General features: G+C 40.0%; 1 long non-coding RNA gene across 1 annotated transcript; it reads left to right on the forward strand.

Moving 5' to 3' along the window:
- Positions 1-5,528: 5,528 nt before the first annotated feature.
- LOC129353426 (uncharacterized) lies at positions 5,529-6,466 on the forward strand. Its single transcript, XR_008605012.1, has 2 exons — positions 5,529-5,662; positions 6,191-6,466. It is a non-coding gene; the product is annotated as an uncharacterized LOC129353426 (long non-coding RNA).
- The last annotated feature ends 1,110 nt before the right edge of the window (positions 6,467-7,576 follow it).

Here is a 7,576-nt window from a genome sequence, read left to right on the forward strand (position 1 = left end):
ACACACAGGGAGTGAGAGTGGGAGTCCACTGACAGCAGAGTGGGAGGAAAGGTCAGTCACAGTCAGGCTCTGCACCTGGGTTTGTCTCAACTCATGTCTCTCTTACTCTACATTTCTAGATCTCTCTCTCACCTTTCTCCCCCTTCTCTACCTCTTTCTCACACATGCACACACAATGACACAAGCAAGTCTTGGTCAACAGAATGAAGCCTTGTATTTTCTCTTGTCAGGAACTGAGCAGCTAGACTGTTGACCTATAGCTGTAACAGGCCTTAAGGGGAGCAGTGATTACTTTGCTCTTTGACGGCTGGACTTGAGCTTCTGTCACTTCTGTGCTCCAAGAAAAAGTAACTCTGGTGGGGTCTTGTGTGTGTTTTGAAGTCTAACTTAGCAACTGTTAGCTGTTTGCTTTCAGTGGCACGCTATTAATATTTAGATTAGTAATAAAAATGAATAATAGATATTATTTTTTTAAATGTCAGTTAAGAGTTCTCTATTAATAGTTATTATATTCTTAATTTGTGAGTTATTTTACCTTTTCGACATTTATTTCCCTTATTGCTGTGGTTTTGAGATCATGGGGTGGGGCAATGGGTTGCCATGAGATTGATGGTTGGGGGTATGCACACCGAAAATTTCATGTTTTATTCCACTTGTCCACATTATGTTGTATGTGGACAATCGTACCTAATTTTATAGACATACAATAAAAATAAAAATAATTGATCCAAAAAAACTGTTTTAATTGGATTTCATGTAAATCCATACATCTGGTCAACACCCACTTCTGTTTGGTAGGATCTCGGGATAAATTGTACAAAAGTACAACAAATGGAACAGAGCATCACAAGCTAGGATCAGCTGTAGAGGGCAGCAGAGAGGAGCTAGTGTCCACCAAGACCACAGAACTGACAGCAGAGCCTGTGCAAATCTAAGCAAAGCTTGGCTGATCGTATGAGGGCCAAATCCAATAATTGTTGCTTCCAGCAATTCTAAATCAGACCAATCCTAACTAACAGAATTAACTGCCTGGTTAAACCAACCATAGTTGGCACTTTTCAACTTCTACAGAACTCTGTTGAGAGAAGATCGAGCACCTTCCTCCTTCCTGAAGTCAATTTCTGACCTCAAACCTCAAACCCTTACCTCAGAGAAAACCTTCTGAAAAATGCATTCGGTGTAAGGTACAGGAGCATTCAGAGATCCTGAGTCTTCTCTGAATCGTAACAACAGTCATCCTTCTTTCACAGGAGAAAATCACTGCAGCTTTGGTTTTCTGTGAAAACCACAGAGCGGCATCAGGGTCCAAAGGATTCTCATGATGTTGTCGAGTCTTCAATGCTACGTAGAATAACAAATGGAGATAAAGTGTCATATCTATTACATTTTAATTTGTCCCTTGATGGAATTGTTCCCTCCTTGTCTTCCCCTTTTGTTTTCATGAAGCATCAGAGAGAACGCTACACATCCAAGTGTTTGCCGTAAACAAAGGTGGGGCAGGTTGGATCCCACTTTGTTTATTTTTGTAGTTTCCTCTTTATGGCGTTGTTCTTTGTGCATGTGTATGTCATAAAACAGGCTTGAAGGGTGATATCTCCAGGTTCATGCAGAAAACAGATCATAAGGCCTGAGAGACTTAAGTAATTTTGTGTGTTGACTTAATAATGATTGTAAGAAATAAACCTTTGTGTTTTAATGTACTGGTGTGCTCCGGATAGGCTGGAGGTCTCCTATTTCTCAGTGAAACTCGACTCTCAGGTGGTGGAGTCTGATGGCTAACCTCCTGCTGGTCTTCATCTGGAACAGGTGTGTGTGAAGATTTTCTTCAGGTAATGTCTCATGTGGAACAGCAGATGTTTCAGTTGCTCCAGGAGTGTGTGAAAGGTGGTAGCGATTCCTTCTCAGCAGGCCTCTGGGTGTCTCGATAGTGTGGCCCTGCTCTAGACACTACTGGTCTTCCACTGGTTTTCAGGTCTGTCACCACACCTTCTCACCTGGATGTAGGAGTGGCATGTTGCGGACCTACAACTGGAGACAACTGGTGTTGTCTCTAGTTGTAGTTTTGTCTTTGTTTCTGCCTGTAGTTGTTTTCTGCAGTCCATATCAATATTCTTTGGCATTAACTGCGACTGAGTAACAGGGACAGTTGTCCTTATCCTCCTTCCCATGAGAAGTTCAGTTGGACTGAATCCATTTGCCAATGCAGCAGAACGGTAGGCCATAAGAGCAAGATATGGATCTCCCCCCTTTTTAAGGAGAGTCTTGATAGTTCTGACAGCTCTCTCAGCCTCCCCGTTGCTCTGAGGAAAATTTGGGCTGGATGTTTCATGACTGAAACACCATTATTGTGCAAATCGTTTGAAGGAATCCGAAGCAAACTGTGGCCCATTATCAGAGCGGAGATGCTCTGGTATGCCATAGCGTGCAAAGATGGACTTACAGTGTTCAATCAGCCCCTCAGATGTTGTGGATGTAAGCTTTGCAACTTCAAAGTATCTGGAGAAATAATCCACAATTATCAAATATTGTTTGTCCATCAACTGGAAAAGATCAGCTCTCACCATGGCCCATGGTCTTCAAGGAAAGTCAGAGGGCAGTAGTGACTTTGTGTTTATTTCTCTCCCGGCAACACGTGTCAAAGGTCTCCAACAGCTTAGTCAGCTCGCTGCTGAGCCCTGGCCAGCACACTGAATGTCTGGCCCTCTCTCTACATTTAGTTATCCCCAAGTGACCCTCATGTGGCTTCAATAGAATGTCTTTTCTGAGAGAAGCTGGAATCACTATTCTGCTACCATAAAGAAGCAGGCCATGTGGAACAGTAAGTTCACATGAAAATGGCAGATAAGGCTGGAAACCCTTCTCAATAGAGCATTTATCTGGCCATTCTTTTTACACAGAACTTTTTCAGCTGTTTGAGTATGCTGTCTTCATCCTGATGTCTTTGGATTTCCCTCAGTCGTGGTTCCATGGCAGGTGAACATGCAACGACTGAGTCAACATACAAGTTGACCTTCTCTTCTTGCAGTCCTCCTGACTCATTGAGAATTGGAGCTCTGGACAACACATCAGCTGTAGCAATATTTTTGCCAGCCACATGTGAAACACTGGGAAGTCTGGACCTCCTGCTGCTACCCCTGCAACCCGACGCCAGAGAAGGAGAAGAAGGAAGGATGCATGTATTAACTATGTTTTTCCAATGAGTGGATCTGGATCCTATTAGAGTGCCTTGGGATTAACTTGTCCATAGGGAAAAAAAATGATTATATATATATATATAATATTGGAATTAAACTGAAGTTAATACATTATTATATCAGTATTTGTTAAGTTAAGCTAGCTGTATTTTGGGCTAATTTCAAACATTTGATAGCTCACACCCATCATATTTGCATTTTATTTCAGTAGACAGATGTGAAAGTGTGTGGGTATCATTTTCAAGCAGTGAAGCCTATTTCTAGCTGGCCACTATGTTAGGCAGCCCAGATTAGCAGTGACAGCTCACCTGTGGTGCAAAGGGCAGCATTGGCCTGAAGGCAGCAAGAGGTGGGAAGAGTAAGAGAGGAAAAGAAGGGTGGGCTAGAAGGGGAGCAGCTAAAACCCAGCATGACTCACAGACATGCATAGAGATTGTGCATGTGTGTGATCACATTACTTAATGCACTGTGCAGGTGGGGGACAGAGGTGGCGAAGGTGTTACCTACTGCAGACAACAAGTATCTCTTGAGATGAAAGACGGTAAAGAAGCAGAGATTATGGGGTTGGCAGAAGGGAAGAGTATTTCTTATAGGCTAAGGAGAACAAAGCTCCTAGAATGTTTGTTTAGTGACATCTACAATCTACATTCCTTGCTCTAACACTTATAAAATATATGAGGAACAAAAGCTTTGTAGTGATGGTTCTGGTAAATGAGTTTGCATTTCTACATTTAAACAAGGCAATGATTCTTTTACTGGGGTTGAACTACGATTGGTGACTGTTAAAATTCAAGTGCAGGAATTTATTACAGTAGCCATGATTAAGCTTCTATAGCAAAGAAGCAATTCATAAACTTTTTGAGTTTCTTAAAATTGATAACAGTAAAATTGTTAGATATCCTAATGGTAGTTATTATTTGTATTCAATTTCTATCTATATATATATATATATATATATATATATATATATATATATATATATATATATATATAAATATTCATCCCTTCATTCAACAAAATGCATAAAATGTTTCTTTTACAGTTCAATCTCAATCAAATAGATCTTGATTTCTGTTTTACAAAATAATTCATTTAAGGTCAAATTAATATTTAATTTCTACAAAATAATAATGAAATCTAAATATGAAACATGAAATTAGTTCACCTCCATCCATCCATCCATTTTCTGGTCACCCTTCTCCCTAACGGGGTCGGGAGGTGCTGGTTCCTCTCCAGCTGTGTTCCGGGCGAGAGGCGGGGTCACCTGGACAGGTCACCAGTCTGTCGCAGGGCAACACAGAGACAGACCAGACAAACAACTAGGCACACACACCAAATATTCACCTCCTAGTCAGTATTTAGAAGATGCTCTTCTGGCTTCAATCTCAGCCTGGTGTCTGTGTGAATAGTTCTCAATAATCTGGATTCTACCTTTTTATTCTACTCTTTGTATGTCTGTCAGGTTGTCTGAGGTCTTTCTGCACGGAGTTTGCATGTTCTGCGTGTGTGGGTTCTCTCCGGGTTCTCCGGCTTCCTCCCAAAGTCCAAAAACATGACTGTCAGGTTAATTGATCTCTCTAAATTCTCCCTCGGTGTGTGTGTGTGTGTGTGTGTGCATGGTTGTTTGTCCTGTTTGTCTCTGTGTTGCCCTGCGACAGACTGGTGACCTGTCCAGGGTGAACCCCGCCTCTCGCCCGGAACGCAGCTGGAGATAGGTGGAGAAAATGGATGGATGGATGGAATAGCCTTTATTCTGATGTGCTTGGAGCTGATTCATTTTCATGCTAACTATAAAGAACAGCATTCTTTAGTTAGCCAGGAATACTGATTCATCTTCCAGACACAGATGTCTTTCTACTACATCCACCTGAAATACAGTCATTCTTCCACTCATCCCATTGACAGACTCCTAGCACGCATCGTCTGGACCTCTGTTAGGTTGAACATTATGAAGAAGGTGAATTTGTATGCAGTCACTTATTTTATATTTTAAATATACATATTTCATTTGTCATTTTGTATGAGTCATTTTTAAATTTGATGTTAACAGTTCTTTTTGTAAATTTTTAGCAACAACACAAAGCAGGATTGATTTGAAAAAACTATTAATAACAGTAAAATGGCCCAGAGGTTAAATACTATTTAAATACTCTTTACTAAGGATTTTGCAGGAAACTGGAGACACTGGGTCCAAAACAACATGGAGAAAAGAGATAGGAGTGTGAGTTTGATAACACTGGGAGGAAGATGAAGAGGCTTCAAGAAGAGGAAATGGAAAAAGATTGTTGGAGGCAGGGCGAGTGACTAGGAGATAGTGGGGAACAGGAGAAGAGGCTCAGATCAAAATAGCTGTTTGTCCTGTCTGCTGGTTGGCAAGCAAGCAGTGATAATGAAGACTTCAGAGCACACAGATCGTCCAGCTCTGCTGGAGACCAGAGGCCAAGAGAATGAAGGAGAAAAAAACAGAGGTAGGAGGGTAATGATGAAACAAACTGGCTGCTTTTTGATACTTTGTGCTTTTCACTGCCAGCATGCAGCCTCTGTCTGCTCTGTGTCAGGTAATAAAACCCTGATAACAGAGAACAAGACTGAATCATCAGAATATTATTCTCACTGTGGTAGAAGGAATTGCAACATAAAACAGATCATTAAAGCTTCTTTGTAGGATTGATAAAATGATGAGTTCCCTCAAACCTGTTTTTCTGTAGTTGTACTAATGCAAGAGAAATGAATTACTTTCATGGAATTGTTTGTTTACAATATTATTGCTGTTCTTTGTATTTCCAGCTCTAACTGTTTATCTATATGGTGGTTCTTTTAAATCTTATCGCTACAACAACCAGGATATAACCACGTTTCCTTTGTCCATCTCATGCTTCTGCAAATCTTCCTGTGTTTTCTTGTTTAATTAGTTTTGATGTTAATTATTCAGTATCCCACTTTAATTTGTCACAGCTCATTCATTAACCTGATATGTTTACTATTTTATCTTTCAGTAATTTGTGTCTGTGTTGACAGACTGGCGACCTGTCAGGGTGAACCCCGCCTCTCACCCCGAACCTGAGAGGCGGGGTGAGAGGCACTAGCACCTCCCGACCCCGATAGGGACAAGGGCGAACAGGAAGTGGATGGATGGATCTTCCAGTATTTTCCTTTTGTCTTGTCAGTAGTTAGACTGGATGCCAGCAGTTAAAGAAAAAAGATTAATTGTGGAATAATTCAGCTGTAAAGCTTGGCTATTTTGTTAATACATTTTCAGATTTGACTAGAAATCAGTGTGTCAGTGATCATTCTTTGCTGTGTGAATAACTTCATCTGATTTCATTCCTTTACAAGAGACTGAGTCTGGCTTATGACTCCATGGTTGCCCTGATTACACTAAAGACTTTCAATTGTGATCATAACTTAACAATTTAACAACAAATTATTGATGATAATCAGTAATTACATTTGGTGTTTTAATCAGTTTATGAACTGCTTTGAGAACAATATTTTTGTCCTATGGTGCTGATTCTACATTTTACATTTGTGGCTCAACATTGATCACAATTTATCCAAAAGCTGCTCTAAAGATTTTGAAAAATTAGATCAGGAAAAAGCTGCAAGTAGTGGCATTTTACTCTGCTGAATAAAATGCCAGTGCAGGTAGTTCTGCACTGTAAAAAAATGCCCCAAATTTACTCAGTATAATTAAGGTAACACATTACAACCAATATTCAACCAGAAACTTTTTGCTGCAAGGCAACAGTGCCACCAGCTATGCCACAGTGCAACCTTAATTAAAATATATAAACATGGGGCGTGCTAACCCTGCGCCACCACAGCACGCCCCACGTTTGGAGGCCTCAGCCCTCGACGCGGGCGTTGCGGGTTCGACTCCCGGTCCCAGCGACCTTTGCATCATGTCTTCCCCCCCTCTCCTCGCCCTCTTTCCTGTCTGCCTGCGGTCAAAAATACGAGTCACTAGCGCTGCAAAAACTCTTCGGAGAAAAAAAATTATAAAAAAAATAAAAAATTATATATATATAATATATATATATATATATATATATATATATATATATATATATATATATATATATATATATATATATAACAATGCATTTCTTTTTTTTTTTCAAATCTAGCATTATCTAGGAACTGGTCAATTTATTTGCAATCTTTTTCAAATCTCAAGACATATACAGCTAAATGATCTTTATATACTTATTCTTTAAAACCCTCCAATTTGAAAATACTTAATGAAAGGATTGAAAATCAAATCATTCATTACTGCACTATTGTGTGTTTCCGATATAAAACACACAACACATAATTCAATCTGGAGAGACTCAGGCGGAGAAAGAGAGGCGATTAGAGGGGTTACTTAACGTGCATGATTT

The sequence above is a fragment of the Poeciliopsis prolifica genome, unplaced genomic scaffold, assembly GCF_027474105.1.
Source record: "Poeciliopsis prolifica strain line A6 unplaced genomic scaffold, Auburn_PproV2 SCAFFOLD090, whole genome shotgun sequence".
NCBI classification, from domain to species: Eukaryota; Metazoa; Chordata; class Actinopteri; order Cyprinodontiformes; family Poeciliidae; genus Poeciliopsis; species Poeciliopsis prolifica.